We start from the raw sequence: 22751 nt of genomic DNA, 5'->3' as shown, positions 1-22751 counted from the left end.
TGGGCTTCTCACCTTCTAAGACGGATGTGTCTCTTTTTATCTATTCTCGTGACAATATTCGTCTTTATTTCTTGGTGTATGTTGGTGACATTTTAATTATGGGTTCTGACTCAGATCGTGTTACTGCTCTTATTGATAAATTAGCACTTGAATTTAAGGTTCGTGATATGGGTGTGCCTTCTTTCTTCTTGGGAATAGAAATTGTCCCGTTATCTGGCGGTATGCTTTTATCCCAACAATGGTACATGAAGGATATTCTCAAACGTGCTGGCATGGTGGACTGCAAGCCAATACTCAGGCCTGTCTCTTCTGCGAAAATCGTAGACGACGTGGCCGTTCCCTATGCCGATCCAACACAATACAGGAGTCTTGCTGGTGCTCTCCAGTATCTTACGGTAACTCGTCCGGGTATATCTTATGCTGTTAATCTATTGTGTCAACATATGCATGCTCCCACTACTACAGACTGGGCCGGTCTAAAGAGAGTCCTGCGGTATGTCAAAGGCACCCTGAATCTTGGCCTGCGATTTCTCGGTCTACATCTATGGATATTCACGCCTATTCTGACTCAGATTGGGCTGGCGATCCGAATGACCGCAAATCTACTAGTGGCTTTGTTGTGTTCTTGGGCAGTAATCTTATATCTTGGGTTTGTCGGAAGCAACGGACTGTGGCACGTTCTTCGACTGAAGCAGAATACAAGGGACTCGATGATGTATCTGCAAAAGTTACATGGCTCGTTTCTCTGTTACATGAAATCGGCATCCTGCCTGCATCTCCTCCTCGACTATGGTGTGATAATTTGGGAGCTACTTATTTATGTGCCAATCCAGTGTTTCATGCTCGCACGAAGCACATTGAGATTGACTATCATTTTATTCGCGATAAAGAAGCCAAAAAGGAGTTAGAAGTGCACTTTATTTCAACCAAGGATCAACTAGTGGATATTTTCACAAAGTCTCTATCGTCTCTTCGTTTTAACTCTCTCCGTGACAAGCTCAATGTTTTGGCTAGCCAACCTTGTACTTGAGGGGGAGTATTAGGACTATATTATTCATATTAGACTAGGACTATATTATTCGTGTTAGACTAGGACTATATTATTCGTGTTAGACTAGGATTCTATCTAGTATCTCTATATATTCGCTCTATGTACTCTCAAACATTATCATTGAATACAACACAATTATACTCTCATCCTTCCCTTACTATTTCAGATACAAACACAGGCATACATATGCGTCTATGTAAATTCTATAAATATAGTTTAATTTAATTAATGAATAATGTGTATCTATTTTAATTAATATGCTTTTCTTATTTGAAAATTTAACTTCTATTTATTTTTTAAAAAAATAAAATTCACTTGATTTTTTTTGTCTCAATAAGAGTTTGTTTCTAATCGATATCTTATTTGATATGAAATATATGCACGATTCATCTATGGTCAACAAAATATTTCCGTTTGATTTATTATAGTATCAATGTTAAATTCGATCTACAGAGTAGTTATAATAGAAAAATTATCAAGAAAACTTAATTACAGTTTTATATCAGGAGGAGAGGGTCACCCCAACTAATCTATTTTGTTAAAGGTTAAATCTAATCTTTTTAAAACACAATGCATACTAAGTTCAATGCATTTCTCAAAATTTTATGCTAGATAATAATATTTTTATCATAAAAATTAAATTTCATCTTCTAATATTTATATATATATATATATATATATATATATATATATATATATATATATATATATATATATATAGATTTAGGTTCTCGTGCGGGTGAAGGCTTCAGGTGCGGTTGTGCGGTTTAATCTGAGCCATTCATCTCGCTTTAATCAACGTCCAGGATTATCAAAGTTTTAAAAAAAACGCGGTGGCAATTTTGTAATTTTTGCATCTAGGTCAAAATTAAGGTGAGCGGATCTGTGATTAATGTGCGTGAGTTTTGTGCTTAATGTGCGTGTGGTTTGTGCTTAATGTGCGTGAGGTTTGTGCTTAATGTGCGTGGGGATGTGCTTAACGTGAATAGTTGTTAAAACTTAAAGTCTGTGAGTTAATACTTAAAGTGCGTGGGTTTTGTGCTTAATGTGCGTGATGTTTGTGCTTAATGTGCGTGAGTGTGCGTGAGTTTTGTACTTAATGTGTGTGAGTTTTGTACTTAATGTCAGTAGTTGTTGGAACTTAAAGTCTGTGAGTTAATATTTAAAGTGCGTGAGGTTTGTGCTTAATGTGCGTGAAGGCTGTGCTTAATGTGTGTGGGGTTTGTACTTAATGTGCGTGAGGTTGTGCAGACGCTATAATTTGTGTAGACGCTATCATTTGTGTAGACGCTGTGTGTAGACGCTATCATTTGTGTAGACTCTGTGTGTAGACGCTATTATTTGTATAGACGCTGTGTAGACGCTATCATTTGTGTAGACACTGTGTATGCGCTATCTTCTTCCCGGCACGAGTTTTTTTTTAAATTTTTATTGATTTGAGCCGTTGATCTAAATTTGATCAACAGCTCAGATCGAACCGCACAACCGCACAGGAAGCTATACCCGCACCTGAACCCTTCCCTATATATATATATATATATATATATATATATATATATAAGAATTAACATGCCGCACCTTAAGTATACAAATCACTATGAACCTTAAGCACACAAACAAAGCTCTCATCCTCTTCTCCCTTCAAAAAAAAAAAAAAAAAAAAAAAAAAAAACTATCATCGTCTTCTTGGTGTTGTAGGTGGTGGGAGGCGCTTCCAAAGAGTGGGATTTCTCATAAAAAATGTACAAAGTAAAAAATCTGCAAAAAATCTCCATCTTAATTCTTCCTTCTGTCTTCTTCATTTCTTCTTTTTATCTCCCTATGTATTTCCTCAGCTTATTCCAATGAAAGACGTCACTGCATTTGGATTCCGGATCCAAGTTCCGAAAAGGTAACATCACAATCATCTTCCGGTGCTCCTTTATTATTATTTTTTTATACGTAAAATAGTCGCATACATACATAATCAATATATCTGTAAATTGCAATGTGAAGAAGAGGGTGAAGAAGTCGTTGGAGACATACAAGATCTACATCTTCAAGGTGCATGCTGAAGCAAGTCCATCTTGACATCGGGATCTCCAGCAAGGCCATGGACATCATTGATGCTCCATAGATGACGTACAAGATCTACTCTTGCCTTGTAGTTTGATAAAATTTTTGTTTTCACCTTTTTTTTTTATATATTTTTTTTGAGAAATGGTTTTCACCTTTTTGAAGCATCTTGATTGTGAGTTTCGAATATTTAGTGCAGATATAGAAAAAAAAAAAAAGGATCAAATTTGTTATGTTTAACAATATTCAATCATACCATCTTGCTCAAGAAATTCGAATTTGGGTGATGACCTCCTCTTCTCACAAGTTGATGCTTGCTGCAAAGGATGATGATGAAGTGATTCAAAAATTTCATGATACTATCTAGCAAATAAATTTATAATAAAATAAAATAAATTAATACAATTAATTAATAAATTCAAAAAATAAAAAGATTCATACAATTAATTAATTGTAATTACAATTATGATTATTCTAATTAAGAAAATAAAAAAAAAATAAGGAATTAACTGTTATAATGGTCCAGACTTCATATTAGCTCATTAATAATTAATATTCTAATTAAGCTAATAATTATACATTACAATATAAAGATATTACTATTTTCCAAAATTAAGGAATTAATTAAATATATTTTAGTATAATTAAGGAATTATTACTTTGTTAAAATTAGGGAATTAATTGTAGTAAAGTTTTTTTTTTTCTTCTCACAAGTTGATGCAATGCTGCAGAGGACGATGATGATGAAGTGATTCAAAAATTTTATGATACTGTCTAGCAAATAAATTTAAAATAAAATAAAATAAGTTAATACAATTAATTAATAAATTCAAAAAATATAAAAAGATTCATACAATTAATTAATTAATTGTAATTACAATTATGATTATTCTAATTAAGAAAATAAAAAATTAAGGAATTAATTGTAAAAATGATCCAGACTTCATATTAACACACTAATAATCATTATTTTAATTAAGCTAATAATTATACATTACATTATAAAAAGATATTACTATTTTCCAAAATAAAAGAATTAATTAAATATATTTTAGTATAATTAAGGAATTATTATTTTGTTAAAATTAGAGAATTAATTGTAGTAAAGTTTTTTTTTCTTCTCACAAGTTTGATGCCAATGCTACAGAGAATGATGATGATGAAGCTGTTCAAAAATTTCATGATACTGTCTAGCAAATAAATTTAAAATAAAATATAATAAGTTAATACAATTAATTTTAGGACTATGTGGTTTAATGGTACCCGGGTTGGATTTCCATTTGGAAAGTTGTAAGTTCGAGCCTTAGTGGTGGAGGCATTATTAGCTCTCTGTGTTTTAGTAGGTTGAGAAAGTATACGAACAGATACTACAATGTAATAGAGCTAGTAGCTATTATAATTAATTGTAATTACAATTATGATTATTCTAATTAAGAAAATAAAAAATTAAGGAATTGACGTGAATGGAAGGTGCGAAAATCCCCTAATTAATTGTAATTACAATTATGATTATTCTAATTAAGAAAATAAAAAATTAAGGAATTGACGTGAATGGAAGGTGCGAAAATCCCCTTTGTCTTCGTTTACAGGGCGTTAATTCCATGGGAGTTGAATTACTGAGAATAAAGTGGGAATTTAAATTTCAGTGTTTGGTTGACAGGAATAGAATTACTGGGAATTTCAATTCCAATGTTTGGTATACATGGGAATTGAAAGGGAATAAGTAGTATAAAATCAAAAATGTCCATTATTGTTGTTAGACATTAATTTTAAGTTAAAAAAGGAAGGGGTAATGTTGACTCATCACTATCTTTTTTTTTCAGGAATTAAAATACTAGGGGAGACATGGGATTTTAAGTCCATGAAAATGGGGGAATTGCAATTCCCTCCAACCAAACTACGGAATTAATAGTCTTTGGAATTAAGTGGGAAGGGAATTTAAAATCCCTCCAACCAAACACCCTGTTAAGGTTAAAACAACGAATGTGAATGAACTTTGTCGGCATTGCATAGTCTACCCAACCAAAACTGCTGCACAAAAAAACAAAGGCTTGAAAAATAGAGGTTGGAGAACACCATCGGAACTATGGCAGACGCAACTCCAAGGAGAAGTCAACAGCGTGCATCCATGGAAGCTACGACAAGAATCCGTAAGTTTGAGACACCCAATGCATTTTTTCTTTAATTTTGTTAGACCCATCTGCATGTAATATGCGATTAAGTTGGGGGTTATGAAGTTTGTTGTTTGTGTTTAATTTGTTTTTTATGGTAAAAAAAGGGGCATTATTGGGCGTGGGTGCTGTCGACTGAATGATTCACGGGGTGAGTACGTGTTGTTGGGTCTGAGAGGTCGGAAAAAGGGAGGATGGGTATTACAGTGTGGAGAAGGCGAAAGGGTTTGTGAAAGCAATTTTTGTTGTTGTTATGTACTGGTTCTGAATAAGAGACCGCGGAGATGGGGAGGGTATTAGGCAGTTGTATGTGTGATGAGAGTGATTGGAGGATGAAGAATGGGGTGTGCGGTATGGAAGAGACGGAGATGAGCCACAATAGGGTATACAGAACCATGGAATGCATTTTTATGCACATAGCAAGAATACTAAGATGGGTGTTTTAAAAAAGTGAGCAATGGATAGCGATAGTAATGAAAACCATGAGAAGTAGGATGGGATAATGCTCAAAATTGAGAAAAGAAGAATAAGTAAACATTAATGGATGGATGCACAAATTGGGAAAAAGTCTCGATTGGAGACACAAAGTTATGTTAAAGTGTAAAAAAAATTCCATGCAGTTTGACTTGATGGAGAATGAAGTGGTTGCAGTAATTTAATTTTGTTGATTTAGTTTAATTATTTTAATCGCTAGGAAGTACATACACTATATGTGACTAATTAATTTTTGAAGACTAAAACGACTTATGTTTACTACATTTGAACACATCAATCGACCGTACGTTTTAATCTCTCAGAATGCATACTGAAATCCGTTAGTTTATGTACGTGTACGTGTTAGAATTCTGATGAATACGTGGAGTGCGTTCCAATAGTGGGCAGTTGTGCATGCATATATTGCGAAGGTGTGCAAGAAAGTAGACTGAGCTAGTGCAGAAAAGAGTGTGACTTATGACACAAGGGAGCATGCTTCTGCACCAGCGAGTTCCCCAAAGTGTGGTAACATGCAAACTGTTGGTCTCCAAATTTTATTTGTAAGATTAGGAAGGAGACGGACAAGGCATTCGTGAGAAATGCGTATTGGAAGTACGAAATGAAGAAAATGCATTAATTGTAAGTGGAAAAAAATCATAAAGTTAATTTTTGCACGGGAATAACGAATCAGGAGAGGTGTATCTGTAGAATAGAAAAATGTGCAAGTGCGTTAAAATGCCCAGGCGAGGTGTGCAACTCTGAGCTATGAGATTGTAGTAGAACGAAAGAATGCAACTGAAATTTTTAACAAAACAAAACGAATACATTATTTCAATACCAAACGAAAATGCAGAACAGAAACAAGTGCATGGAGAATTAAAACATATAAAAATGTGTTTAAACTAAAATAAAATTAAAAGTCCGATGCGACTCAAATAGTTGTTTCGTATTGGAAGTGCGAAATGAAGGAAATGCATTAATTGTAAGCCTCACCTTACAGTGGAAAAATAATATTAAAGATTATTTTTGCATGGGAAACAACGAATCAGGAGTGGTGCATCCGTAGAATAGTAAACTGTGCAAGTATGTTAAAATGCCCAGGAAAAGTGTGCAACTTTGAGCTATGCGATTGTGCTAAAACAAAAGAATGCAACGGAAATTTTTAACAAAACAAAACACATCCATTATTTTAATACCAAACGAAAATGCAAAACAGAAACAAGTGCATGGAGAATTAAATGTGTTTAAACTAAAATAAAATTAAAAGTGCGATGCGACCTGTTGCTTGAATTTTTTCCTTGTGCATCGAGCAGGTACGACTATTATGGTCATACTCTTCACAGGTTTGACATTGTCGCTGGCCCTCAAAAGGCTTGACAGCCTCGTCACACGAAGGATTCCAGTACTTAGTCCCACCCGGAGACACGTCCATAACACAAGCCTATAGGTAGACAAAAAAAGAGAAAGCAATTAAAAAAAAAAAAAAAAAGGCAGACGGTGTGCACAAATAATATGGCCATACATGCACACTGCGTAACAAGCACCCCCAACCACAATTAACAAATACCAACAATATAAACCAAGTAAACACACACGCCACGCACCACGAAACAGGATGTTTAAAAAAATACCAAACATAATATACATATTTAAAAAGAAGAAAAAAAAAAAAAAAAAAAAAAAAACAACGCCAATGAATAGGATTAACAAAGGAAATTAATCAACGCAACAACCAAGTAATAGATATTGCACAAGACTAAAATGAGAATAACAAAAAAAAAAAAAAAAAAAAAAACAATAACAACGCCAGTTGATAATAACACAACAAACGTAAAGAGTGAAAGCATCAAGAACCCGAAAACCCAATGAACCGTACCCCACCACACCCACAATTCTTATCTTAAACAGGAGCACATAACTATGTAGAAAAACAATTACTACTGATGCACAGTCAATATATATTGCACACTGTTAGAGATGTTATTATTTACATTATTATTTGTATTAGTTATGTTGACTAGTCTTTATATTAGACTAGTTATTTATGGCTTTCCTAGTTAATAGGATTAGTTCACGCTGTGTATTTAGAATACTGTTCTGTAATCTCTATTGTGTTGGAATTGAAACTGCAATCCTTATCTCATCTGGTATCAAGCCGGGTTGGTTTCTCTCTCCTCCCAATTTCTCTCCGATCTTTTTCGATCGTCACCTCCTCCCCCAAAGTCGACGGCGATACACCATGTCTACTAACTCATCCGAGAGGACAGTATCCGCCGGCGATCCTACCCTCCCTCACCCCACAGCAAATTCCCTGTCAGGAGCGCACCATTTTGTCTCCATCAAGTTGACGTATCGCAACTTCTTGTTTTGGCGAACGCAACTGGTGCCTTTCCTCCGTGGCCAAGAACTTCTTGGGTACGTTGATGGTGAGACCCCTTGCCCTCCACCGACCGTGTCCGCTGCTCCAGCCTCCGATGGCTCCACGTCCGCCGCCACCACAGCCGCGCCAGTTCCGAACCCCGAATTCCGTGCCTGGGTGAAGCAAGACCAGGCGCTGCTCTCCTTGCTGATTTCATCGCTCTCCGATGAAGTCATGCACCTGGCTGTCGGGAAAACTACATCACGCGCCGTTTGGGAATCCATAGGCGCTGCACTCGGGAGCTCAACACGGGCGAGGTGTCGCAGCTTACTCGGCCAATTCCATTCCCTCCGGCAAGGGAATAGTACGGCAGCCGAATATTTGGGGCGTGCTCAGCTGCTCGTGGAAGATTTAGCACATGTCGGTCGTCCCATCTCCCTGGACGAACAGAATCTGTTCGTGTTCCGGGGTCTGCGTCCCGAATACCGAGCCATGGCGTCTTCTTTAACGGCGACCGGTAATCCGGTGACGATCCCTCAAATCGCGGATTATTTGCGCGCCCAGGAGTTCATCTACTCCGACGAGTTTCCGGCCGGGACAGACACAGGGCTCATGACTCCGCCGACCGCCATGTTCGCTGGACGAGGCAGTGGAGGTGGCCGACGCGGTGGTGACAGTGGCCGAGGCGGCTCCGGCAGTGGCGGGCGCAATCGGGGTCGGGGTGGCCGCGGAAATGGAGGGCGTGGAGGTCGCAGTGGCACGCCGCGCTGCCAGATCTGTCGTGGACAAGGGCACACCTCCCTCTACTGCTACAAGCGTACGCTCCGATGTCGCAGCCCCAGGCAAACATGGTGGTCTCCGGTGATGAGTCGGCAGCAGTCTCCACGGCAGCAGCAGGCTGGTTCCCCGACACCGGAGCCACGGCGCATGCAACCCCGGACCCATCCATGATGTCTCAGTCCGAAGAATATACCGGTGGTGACGTTCTTCGCGTGGGTAACGGGACAGGTTTGATAATTTCGCATGTTGGGCATGCTACTATACCATCTGCGTCAAAACCATTACGTTTGTCAAATGTGTTACATGTTCCAAAGTTGTCTGTACCTTTATTATCTGTTTCCCGTCTTACTAATGATAATGCTGTGTTTGTTGAATTTCACAAAAATTACTTTCTTGTGAAAGATACAATCACCAAGGCGGTACTGCTTAAAGGTTTCGTGTCGGGTGGCTTATACAAGCTCCCGGTCTCTCAGTCTAATTTCGCGTTTGTTTCTGCACGGGCAACTCCCACGATTTGGCATCGTCGCTTGGGACATCCAAACACTCATGTTCAAAGTCGTGTCCTAAAATCATGTCCGGTAGCTTCCAATAAAAACGAGTTGGGGTCGTGCGCTTCGTGTCATCTTGGCAAGGCTTGTAGATTTCCACTAGATAGGGTTAATTATTCTAGTGAAAATGTATTAGACTTGTTATATACCGATATCTGGGGTCCGGCACCTGTAATGTCTATTAGTGGCTTCAGATATTTCTTATTATTTGTAGATGACTACTCACGGTTCTCCTGGTTTTATCCCTTACGGGTAAAATCAGATGTTTATAAAAGTTTTGAGTCTTTTCGTGTCATGGTAGAGCGCCAATTCGGGCGTTCTATCAAGTCTATACAATCGGACCTTGGTGGGGAATATCGCAAATTACATAGCATATTCACCCAACTAGGCATAATTCACCGTCAATCGTGTGCCTATACACACTAGCAAAACGGCAGGGTCGAATGCAAAAACCGGCACATTGTTGAAACTGGTTTAGCGTTAATGGCTGAAGGCTCAGTTCCCCAACAATACTGGGACTTTGCTTTTGAGACAGCCACCTGCCTAATTAATTACTTGCCTACACCAGTCTTACAGTTTGAAAGTCCATACACTCGTCTATACAAAACTCCCCCACCATACACTTTCCTTCGAGTCTTTGGGTGCAAGTGTTACCCCTATCTACGGCCCTACAATCGGCACAAGATAGAGTATCGCTCTGCCCCATGTGTCTTCTTAGGTTACCCACTCAGCTTTAGGGGGTATAGATGCATGAACCTAACAAGTGGAAAAATCTACATCTGCCGCCATGTGCGTTTTGACGAGTCAATTTTTCCTTTTTCAGACATAACAGGCTCGAATCAAACTCCGACAGCCGCCACAGCTGTCCCATGGGCCGTAGGGCCGCTTGTGACTCACGAGTCACCTCCTGGTAATATTGACACAGTACCACGTGTTCAGCCGAATAGTCCTACGCCGTTGGCTCGGGAATCACCGTCCTTGGCCATAGAAGGGCCAATTCTGACTCACACCGAGCCACCTCGGGTTCGAATCCGAAAACGCCGGACACAGGTTCAAGAACGTGCACATGTAATGTGGCTTAGACATCAAACCCGAGGCACTGATGAGCCATTTCAGGCGTTAAACGTGTCTGTTGATCCAACTTGTTACTCACAAGCGGTAGGGCATCCGCAGTGGCGGGATGCTATGGATCAAGAGTTCAATGCTCTTATACATAACGACACTTGGACACTCATTCCAGCAGAACCACACATGAATATAGTGGGTTGCAAGTGGGTGTTCCGCACCAAACGAAATGATGATGGCTCGATTGAGCGGTACAAGGCTCGACTTGTGGCAAAGGGGTTCAATCAAGTAGCCGGAGAGGATTTTTTTGATACTTTCAGTCCTGTGGCCAAACCGACCACCGTTCGCCTGTTATTTTCTCTTGCCGTGTCTCGCAACTGGACTATGAGACAGCTAGACGTCCACAATGCTTTCTTAAATGGGCATTTAGCTGAGACGGTTTACATGAAGCAGCCACCGGGTTATGAAGACCCGACACACCCAGATCATGTGTGTCATCTTCAACGGTCACTATACGGACTTAAACAAGCTCCCCGGGCTTGGTTTAAGCGCTTACATGACTTTTTAATCTCTGCAGGTTTCTTATCCCCCAAAACAGACGTCTCCCTGTTCCACTACTCAGCTGGCACATCACGTGTTTACTTGCTAGTTTATGTCGACGATATAATAATGATGGGGAACGACTCTATTCTTATCTCTCAGTTGCTACAGCGTTTGTCCATTACTTTCAAAATCCGTGATCTTGGAGCACCAAGTTTCTTTCTCGGGATCGAGACTTTGGAAGTACAGTCGGGACTGCTCTTATCTCAGCAACGCTATATGAAAGACATTCTCAACCATGCCGGAATGTTGGATTGCAAGCCTTTGGCAACTCCCGCTACAGTCACTCAGCCGGTAACTCCGTCGGATGAACCGTTTGACAACCCGACGCAGTATCGACGTCTAGTTGGGGCACTTCAGTACCTGACTATCACGCGCCCGGATCTATCCTTTTCTGTCAATAGACTGTGTCAGTTTATGCATTCGCCGACCAGTGATCATTGGGGTCTATTGAAGCGTGTGCTACGGTATGTCAAAGGAACTATCTCGTATGGTTTGCGTCTTTCCGCTTCTGCTTCGACGACTATACATGGTTTTTCGGACTCGGATTGGGCCGGTTGTCCCGTCGACAGGAAAAGCACTAGTGGGTATGCTGTATTCCTGGGTGACAACCTCATTTCCTGGCTATCTCGAAAGCAGCGCACGGTCGCCCGATCCTCGACTGAAGCTGAGTATAAAGCTCTCGCCGACGTGTCAGCTGAGGTAACCTGGGTTGTTTCACTTCTTCGTGAACTTGGGCTACATTCGGGAGAGCCGTCCACACTCTGGTGCGATAACCTGGGTGCTACCTACCTTTGTGCCAACCCAGTGTTTCATGCTAGGACCAAGCATGTGGAGATTGATTTTCACTTTGTTCGAGACAAAGTGGCTTCGGGTGACTTGGTTGTTAATTTTGTTTCGACGAAGGACCAGCTAGCTGACATATTTACCAAGCCATTGCCAGGGCCCCGCTTTGCAGCTCTACGTGACAAGCTCAACATTGTTGCTCACCACTCTTGAGCTTGAGGGGGTGTGTTAGAGATGTTATTATTTACATTATTATTTGTATTAGTTATGTTGACTAGTCTTTATATTAGACTAGTTATTTATGGCTTTCCTAGTTAATAGGATTAGTTCACGCTGTGTATTTAGAATACTGTTCTGTAATCTCTATTGTGTTGGAATTGAAACTGCAATCCTTATCTCATCCACACCAACAAAAATACACACTTACTTGGAGAATCCATAGCAAGACGTGCACGGAAAACGAAACAAAAAAACGAAGAAGCAGTAATCTTTGACAACAAAAGGAAACAACCAGAAAATCAATGTAGAAGGCATAGAATATAAAATGATCAACGCTAGCACACACACACATATATATATATAATCCTCCTACTTCATACATACATACATATATATATATATATATATATATATATATATATATATATATATATATATATATATATATATAATCCTCCTACTTCATTTTTCCGCCTAAACTTTTTTACCCTATTAATTAAATATTTTATTTGTCAAATAATTAATAAATCTTATTTGGTAAGCAAATGCATAATGAAAATTAATTAAAACCTATTAATTTGTAATATTGTATAATTATGGTATTTCTATTGAGTACCTATATTTATTTACATTGAGTAATGAGTAATATGGTATTCTAACAATCCTCATATGGTTATCACATTTTAGTATCCAACAAATATTCACCGTGATGTTATTACCTTATAATAATAATAATAATAATAATAATAATAATAATAATAATAATAATAATAATAATAATAATAATAATAATAATAATAATAACAACAACAACAACAACAACAACAAAAACAACAATAATAACAACAACAACAACAACAACAACAATAATAATAATAATAATAATAATAATAATAATAATAATAATAATAATAATAATGTTTTCATTACTTTACTTTCTATCTAACCCATTTTATTACTATTGGACACAAATATTATTTACAATTAATATTTAATATGTATATAATAATAATAATGTTAATACTAATTATTTATATAATTTACAATTAAAATTTAAATGTATCTATACTATTAATAAATAAAAAACTTATCCTTTTGTGAAATTCCCGCCCAAACAATAGTAAATGTAAATTATAAAAGAAAACTGATATTATTAATTAATTGAAAATATAAAAGGGTCTTAATGGAAAAGGAAACTATTCGGAAATTAGGCAAATTAAAAAAGGAAACGAATATTATTTATTAATTAACTAAAAATAATAAATATCCCTAATTGACTTAAAATAGAAAAGGAGATTGTGGATCAACGTGAAATAATATTTGATTAAGAATGTATATTGAAAAATAAAACTGATGGGTTCAAATTTAAATAATTATATATCAATCCAAATATATTCCGTGCGTCGCACGGGCACAAATAGTAGTTAATATTTTTTTTTTTTGAATGCTACTGGCTCTATTACATTGTAGTATCTGTTCATATACTTTCTCAACCTACTGAAACACAAAGAACCAATAACGCCTCTATTGAGGCTCGAACTTAGAACCTTCCAAATGGAAGTCCAACCCGGATATCATTAGACCACATAGTCTTGGTCATACTAGTTAATATAAAAGTACATGTTCATATAATAATTAATACATAATAAAAGATATAGTAATTAATTTATTTATGGTAAGTGTTAGGTTCTATGCAACCGTTATGTAATATAGGATAGGATTATTATATGGTAAGTTGAGAAAATTCTTTTACTATATAACCATCACTGCCAAAGTCTAATTTTTTCAATAGAATCAAAGAAAAAAGTAGTTATGGCTTCTTCACACCACATACTTCTTGTTGTGTTGTTCATGTTGGAAAAAATAGCTTAAAATGGCATGTTAAGTGGCTATTTTGTGGTACAATTATCAGTGGGGTCCACTTCCGATTTGGGTCGGGTCAAAGTGGATTCGGATTCTTCGTAGTGAGACGAAGAGATCGATATATTGTACGCTCAAAACGGATAATGGGTGAATGAGATATTGATTCTCAAAGTAGAGACCCATTTGAGTTGGAAAATGAAGGGAAAAAGTGAGCTTTTGTCCCACATTGCTTTGGAATGAAGATTTTCCCCCCTTATATACAAGAGCTCTTTTGAAGCTTGTAGAATTGTATAGCATAGAGGCTCTCTCGCGCGGGGGGGGGGGGGGGGGGGGAGGGGTGCAAATCAAATTCCAACTAGCAGAGATTGAAAAGGCTTGATTCAAGCCCGAGCTCGTGTGCGCGGACACGACGGGCTAAGTTATGCCAAACTTCGGAATAAATTTTCCAACACAAGCCACTGGGTGTGGCCGAAACCTCCCGAGCTCGGGCACGACGGGCTAAGTTATGCCAAACTTCGGAACGTGTGCGCGGGCACGACGGGCTAAGTTATGCCAAACTTCGGAATAAATTTTCCAACACAAGCCACTGGGTGTGGCCGAAACCTCCCGAGCTCGGGCACGACGGGCTAAGTTATGCCAAACTTCGGAATAAATTTTCCAACACAAGCCACTGGGTGTGGCCGAAACCTCCCAGGTTTCGGCCAAGTGGCCGAAACTAGGTAGTGGGCCGAGACTTGGGACCCATGGCCGAAACTTCCAGTTTCGGCCTGGGGTCGAAACTGGAAGTTTCGGCCCAGGCCGAAACTGGAAGTTTCGGCCTACACGAACCTGTACAGTTTCTGACCGTTGGCTCTTCAATTCTACTGTTATGGAATTAATTTTCTGAGTTAATTCCAATTTTAAATTTTGAATTGAAGGCCATGCTAATGGTGCTGTTACAGGAAGGTGAAGGGGTGCCCTTAAGTGCCTAATTAAAAGCTATTAAATCCTTCACCCCTATAAAAAGAGGAGTTGGGCAGTAGAGTTTTACACAGAAAATATAGAACACGAAAGTTCATCTTTTAGCCTCAAAACCTCTCTGCTTCTACTCTTTCTTTAAGCCATATTTTGTTCATAGCCATTGTCTTGCTCGCCGGATCCTTTGTTTGAATGCTCAAACATTGGATCATAGCAAGTTTTATCCTGGGAAGCCTAGGCCACAACGCTCCTAGCATCTACGGGAGGTGGCAAATAAGGTTTTAAGGAAAGAGTGCACACTTGACTCTTGCATAAACCCAACACCAAACACTAGCCAATTTTTCTTCAAATTTTTCTTCCCTTCTTTCCAGAAAATAATAGTCAATTTTTTATTTGATTATTATTTGTTTTCTACCAACGGTTCCTACAATCTTAAAACCTTATTTCTTGTTTTCCCGTTGGTTGTTTTCTCGAATTTCCTTGAAGAAATGGAGAACCCCGAGTTGCCAATCGTTAACAATGGGGAAGAAAATGTTGTTTAGAACAACAATGGAGGAAACGGCAACAATGTTGCTAATTCCCAAGCTACACCAGTGAACGTTGGTTCACAAGATGGTGGGAGCACTGAGGGATATATTCCCATGTCTCGGGTACCTTCGGTACCGAGTGGTTCGGCTGAAAAGCCGGAGAAGTTCACCGGTGTTGGTTCGAACTTCAAGAGGTGGCAACAGAAGATGTTGTTCTACCTAGCAACTCTCGGCCTGGCAAGGTTCTTGTCCGAGAGTGTTCCCGAGTTGAAGGAACAAGATGCACAATCCGTGATGGCGGTTGGCTATTGGAAGGATTCGGACTTCCTTTGCCGAAACTACATCCTGAATGGATTGTGTGACACGCTATATGATGTATATCGAAAGATAAGCACGTCAAAAGCGTTGTGGGAAGCTTTGGATCATAAATACCGAAGTGAGGATGCCGGCTCAAAGAAATTTGTAGTTGGCCGATTCCTCGACTTCAAAATGGTTGATTCAAAGACCGTGCTAAGTCAGGTAGAAGATTTGCAATTAATCTTTGATGAGATCCGTGACGAGGGCATGGTGCTAAGTGAAGCCTTCCAAGTGGGATCTGTGATCCATTTGTTGCCTCCAGGGTGGAAGGACTTCAAGAACTACCTTAAGCATAAGCGAAAGGAGATGAATCTGGAGGACCTGATCCAGCGACTCAGGATTGAGGAAGGGAACAGGACGAATGATAGGAAAGTTCCTATCGTTGTTGGCGCTAAGGCCAACGTTGTGGAGCACGGTAAGAGCTCAAAGAGGAACAAGAAGGACAAGCGAAAGCTAGGTCCGAAAGGTGGCATTACCAAGAACAAGTTTCCTGGTGAATGCTACAATTGTGGCAAGCATGGCCACAGAGCATCTGAATGCAAGGCTCCAAGGAAGAAGAACAAGAGTTCTGAAGCCAATGTTGTTGGAGATAGCAGTCAGAAGGAGGTCGAGATTAGCCTTTCGGCTATGGTGACCGAGGTGAACCTCGTGGACTCAAACCCTCGTGAGTGGTTCATTGATACCGGTGCAACCAGGCACTTGTGTTGCAACCGAGAGATGTTCAACACCTTTGAGACCGTTGAAGGTGAAAAGGTGTGGATGGGAAACTCTGCTCAGTCTGCTGTGGAAGGCATGGGCAAGGTGGTTCTGAAGATGACTTCCGGGAAGGAACTGACGTTGAACAACGTGCTGTATGTTCCTGAGCTGAGGAAGAATCTTGTGTCTGGCTCTCTGTTGAACAAGCATGGCTTTCGCATGGTGTTCGAGTCAGACAAAGTAGTTTTGTCCAAGTTAGGAATGTTTGTTGGTAAAGGATATGTAACTGATGGGCTGTTTAAGCTCAGTGTAATTCCTGTTATCAATAAAAGCAAAGTTAATTCTGTTTACTTGCTTGAGTCTTCCAATTTATGGCATGGTAGACTAGGTCATGTTAATTTTAATTCTATGCATAGATTAATTAGCATGGACCATATTCCTAACTTTCAAATTGACACAAATAACAAGTGTGAAATTTGTGTTGAGGCAAAACTAACGAAAGTACCTTTCAAGTCGGTTGAAAGGGAAACTGAACCACTAGAATTAATCCATAGTGATTTGTGCGATTTTAGATCGATACAAACGAGAGGTGGTAATAAGTATTTTATCACATTTATCGACGATAGCACACGATACTGCTATGTGTATTTGCTTAAGAGCAAAGATGAAGCCGTTGATAAATTCGTTCTTTATAAGAATGAAGTGGAAAACCAACTTAATCGGAGAATTAAGAAGGTTAGAAGCGATAGAGGTGGTGAGTACGAAGCACCTATTGGTGACTTCTGTGCGAGTGTAGGTATAATACATGAGCGTACTGCACCTTACTCACCTCAATCGAACGGTGTTGCCGAACGAAAGAATCGTACATTGAAAGATATGATGAATGCGATGCTTATAAGTTCGGGCCTACCTCAAGATGCTTGGGGTGAGGCGATTTTGACAAGTAATTACCTTTTGAATAAGGTACCCCGAAAGAAGCTCGATAAGACTCCTTATGAGCTGTGGAACGGTAGGAAACCTTCCTACCAGTACCTGAAAGTGTGGGGGTGTCTTGCCAAAGTTTTGATGCCAACACCTAAGAAAGTAAAGATAGGTGCTAAGACGGTGGACTGTATCTTTATTGGCTATGCACATAATAGTAGTGCTTATCGGTTCTTAGTACACGAGTCCCATAATCCGGACGTACACGAGAACACGATAATAGAATCAAGGAATGCATCTTTCTTTGAAAATGTATTTCCTTGTAGGTCCAATGAGGGACCGAGTTCGTCAAAACGAACGTTTGACGAAGCTATGGATAATGATAGTGGGGAATCCGAGAGAGAACCCGAGCTAGAGCCAAGACGCAGTAAGCGGGTGAGAGTTGGAAAATCATTTGGTCCTGATTTTCTAACTTACTTGTTGGAGTACGATTCGAGTACTCTAACTTGTTTATTAGAAAATGAACCCGATTTTCTATCTTGTTTGATAGAGAACGAGCCTCGAACGTATGTAGAAGCCGTGACTTCTACGGAAGGACCAATGTGCAAAGAGGCTATAAAAAGTGAAGTGGATTCTATTCTACAGAATCACACTTGGGAACTGGTTGATCTTCCTCCGGGTAGTAAACCCTTAGGATCCAAGTGGGTCTTTAAAAGGAAGATGAAACCGGACGGTTCCATCGAAAAGTATAAGGCTAGGCTTGTAATCAAGGGTTACAAGCAACGCGAGGGCCTCGATTACTTCGACACGTATTCTCCCGTGACGAGAATAAACTCCATTATGATGATACTTGCCATAGCCGCGTTGCGGAACTTGGAAGTTCATCAAATGGATGTGAAGACCGCTTTCCTAAATGGCGAATTAGATGAGGAAATCTATATAGAACAACCTGAAGGGTTCGTGGTTCCGGGCCAAGAGAGGAAAGTGTGTAAGTTGGTTAAATCGCTTTATGGTTTAAAACAAGCGCCTAAGCAGTGGCACGAGAAGTTTGACCATGCGATGTTAACTAACGGGTTTAAAATAAACGAAAGTGACAAATGCGTCTACGTTAAGGAAACGATAGACGGCTACGTCATCCTTTGTTTATATGTCGATGATATTCTCATCGTTGGTAGTAATGATCAGATGATCAAGTCTACCAAAAACATGTTAAATACGAGATTTGACATGAAGGATATGGGTTTGGCCGATTTAATCCTCGGGATTAGAATCATTAGAAGACCTGATGGTCTCGTGTTGAGCCAATCACATTATATTGACAAAATCCTTGAGAAATTTAACAAGGATGATAGTCAAGTGGCTAGGACACCATTTGATACAAACATTCATCTAACCAAGAACCACGGAGAAGGTATTTCACAAGTGGAATATGCTCAGGTTATTGGTAGTTTGATGTATCTTATGAGCTGTACTAGGCCGGATATTGCCTATGCGGTTAGTAAGCTCAGTAGATATACGAGTAACCCCGGTGCTATGCACTGGAAGGCAATAGTAAAGGTTATGAGATACTTGAGGTATACTCGTGATCTTGGACTGCACTACGGGAGATATCCCGCTGTACTTGAAGGGTATAGCGACGCGAATTGGATATCTGATATTAAGGACTCTAAGTCCACGAGTGGCTACGTGTTTACACTAGCCGGTGCAGCCGTTGCATGGAAATCCTCTAAGCAAACTGTGATAGCTAGATCCACGATGGAATCTGAGCTGATAGCCTTGGACAAAGGTTGTGAAGAGGCTGAATGGCTACGCCATTTTATAGAGGATATTCCTAATTGGGAAAGACCGGTACCTCCAATATGTGTGCATTGCGATAGTCAAGCCACAATTGGGAGAGTACAGAGTCATATGTATAATGGTAAGTCTAGACATGTGCGTCGTAGACATAATACCATTAGACAACTGCTCACAACTGGTGTTGTCTCGATTGACTACGTAAAGTCAAAAGACAATATAGCGGATCCGCTGACCAAAGGGTTAGGAAGAGAAGTTGTGGAGAAGTTGACACGAGGAATGGGTCTACTGCCCTTGGACTAAAAAGTTCTATAGTGGATACCCAACCTAGCTGGCACCTAGGTTCAATGGGACAACTAAATTATGGAACGGAGCGCGTCACTGTGGGGGTCTCGGACTCCCTACCACTCCTCGTTAAAACAGTGACTCCCGCAAGAGGCCAGCATATGAATGCTTTAATGATTCTTGAGTATGCGGGATACTCGAGAAAGAATCACCTATGTTAGAGAGAAGTGAGGGTCGCTTCAAAGGAGAATTGTTGGGCACAATTCTTTAGAAACTCTCGCAGAACCAGGAACGGTGACCCACGACCAAAATAGGCACACTCATGAGAGCAAGAGCATGGTTGGGAGATTCCTGTGTGAGATATGTCATCGTCTACACAAACGGCAGTCGGTTCAAAGACATCGCGTTCTACCGTACAGCCAGTAGAGTAAACATATCTTCACGAGGGAAGGTTCAAAGGGTATAGTGACTCCCTACCTATCCTATGCAGGGATTGACCGTTTGAACACAATTGTTTCCGATTTCAAAATACCCCGAAAATCAATTTTTCATTCATGTGGGGGATTGTTGGAAAAAATAGCTTAAAATGGCATAAAATGACATGTTAAGTGGCTATTTTGTGGTACAATTATCAGTGGGGTCCACTTCCGATTTGGGTCGGGTCAAAGTGGATTCGGATTCTTCGTAGTGAGACGAAGAGATCGATATATTGTACGCTCAAAACGGATAATGGGTGAATGAGATATTGATTCAGTTCACTCTCTTTAACATTTGTTTATGTAGAAATTCGTTTCATAATACAACTTTAGTTGGATTTTGAACTTGCTATTGCAACATGGTACGGTCCACCCAATAGACATAGAATTGGTATATTTATTTATTATGAGTATATTATATGCATTAAATTAGACCCATTTGAGTTGGAAAATGAAGGGAAAAAGTGAGCTTTTGTCCCACATTGCTTTGGAATGAAGATTTTCCCCCTTATATACAAGAGCTCTTTTGAAGCTTGTAGAATTGTATAGCATAGAGGCTCTCTCGCGCGGGGGGGGGGGGGGGGGTGCAAATCAAATTCCAACTAGCAGAGATTGAAAAGGCTTGATTCAAGCCCGAGCTCGTGTGCGCCGGCACCTGCCGGCACGAATGTCGTCCGGAAATTGGCTGGCCTTGCGGGCTAAGTTATGCCAAACTTCGGAATAAATTTTCCAACACAAGCCACTGGGTGTGGCCGAAACCTGGGAGGTTTCGGCCTAACTACCAAAGTTTCGGCCAAGTGGCCGAAACTAGGTAGTTGCCATAGTTTCGGCCACTTGGGCCGAGACTTGGGACCCATGGCCGAAACTTCCAGTTTCGGCCTGGGGTCGAAACTGGAAGTTTCGGCCTACACGAACCTGTACAGTTTCTGACCGTTGGCTCTTCAATTCTACTGTTACGGAATTAATTTTCTGAGTTAATTCCAATTTTAAATTTTGAATTGAAGGCCATGCTAATGGTGCTGTTACAGGAAGGTGAAGGGGTGCCCTTAAGTGCCTAATTAAAAGCTATTAAATCCTTCACCCCTATAAAAAGAGGAGTTGGGCAGTAGAGTTTTACACAGAAAATATAGAACACGAAAGTTCATCTTTTAGCCTCAAAACCTCTCTGCTTCTACTCTTTCTTTAAGCCATACTGTGTTCATAGCCATTGTCTTGCTCGCCGGATCCTTTGTTTGAATGCTCAAACATTGGATCATAGCAAGTTTTATCCTGGGAAGCCTAGGCCACAACGCTCCTAGCATCTACGGGAGGTGGCAAATAAGGTTTTAAGGAAAGAGTGCACACTTGACTCTTGCATAAACCCAACACCAAACACTAGCCAATTTTTCTTCAAATTTTTCTTCCCTTCTTTCCAGAAAATAATAGTCAATTTTTTATTTGATTATTATTTGTTTTCTACCAACGGTTCCTACAGTTCACTCTCTTTAACATTTGTTTATGTAGAAATTCGTTTCATAATACAACTTTAGTTGGATTTTGAACTTGCTATTGCAACATGGTACGGTCCACCCAATAGACATAGAATTGGTATATTTATTTATTATGAGTATATTATATGCATTAAATTATTATATTGCTCCGATCCAATATCATTGTGTGAAGCGTACTATATTAATTTTATTATTTTAATTCAATTATTTTGTAGATACTGGAACTTGTGGATTTGGAAACGTAAGCAATCCTCTATACAACTCCTTAATAGCGGCTGGAAATCAAGCTTTATACCAAGATGGCAAAGGCTGTGGACAGTGGTACCTGGTATATAAACTAGATGATATGCTTTACCCATGATATTTGCTAATATGATAAAACAAATATATTTTATTATGTATTTTTATAATACATTTAATAAGATAAGAAATTATGAGATTCGAATTTAGATGTAGTATATGAGACAAAGTGTAACTTGTTACTAAGTTACAGATTGATCTCCTTTAATTTGTCTTGTTTTGTTGATATGTGTTTAGTTTAATAATTCTCAAGGGAATCAATTGTACATTTCAGGTAAAATGCAACTCAAATCCTAGGTGTACAGGAAATCCAATAAAAATTCATATTACAGATGAATGTTCTGGTGTATGCAACAATGTTCCGGTTTGGTTTGAGTTGAGTGAAATTGCTTTTGGTGCATTGGCAGAGCCGGGTCAAGCTGATGCATTGCGAATTGTTGGAAAGATTCAAATTTCATACCAAAAGTAATTTTAATTTTATAACGCTACCTTTGGTGCATTAATGTGGATTGATTAGTTTCTAATTTGGTACAATATGATTTTACAGGGTAGAATGTTAGGATGAAGATCAGTGTTCAGGGATGATTCAACTTCAACTCTTTAAGTGACAATAATTTGTGTCGAATTTAAATGAAAGTAGTAAATTATTTATGGCACGAATTGTAAATTTTATTATTATTATAATTTATAATAATACAATGTCACAAATTTTGAAACTTGTTGCTTTGAAATTTATATGAGAGTATTTAGATTTAATCTCTACTAGTATTTGCACCCGTGCGATGCACGGAATGGATTTGTTGTAATATATTAATAATATATGAATCAATATATAATTATTTAAATTAGAATATCAAATATAATATAGTACAATTAAAGATATGATTTGGATCGTTTATATATTTTGGTGTTATCATTGATTGAATTTGTGCAAATAATTGCTCAAATTGATAGCTATATTTAGATGTACGCATGCG

This window comes from Ipomoea nil, unplaced genomic scaffold, assembly GCF_001879475.1.
Source record: "Ipomoea nil cultivar Tokyo-kokei standard unplaced genomic scaffold, Asagao_1.1 scaffold3105, whole genome shotgun sequence".
In the NCBI taxonomy this organism is placed as follows: domain Eukaryota; kingdom Viridiplantae; phylum Streptophyta; class Magnoliopsida; order Solanales; family Convolvulaceae; genus Ipomoea; species Ipomoea nil.
The sequence above is the reverse complement of the archived record's forward strand: the minus strand, read 5'-3'. Positions refer to the sequence as shown.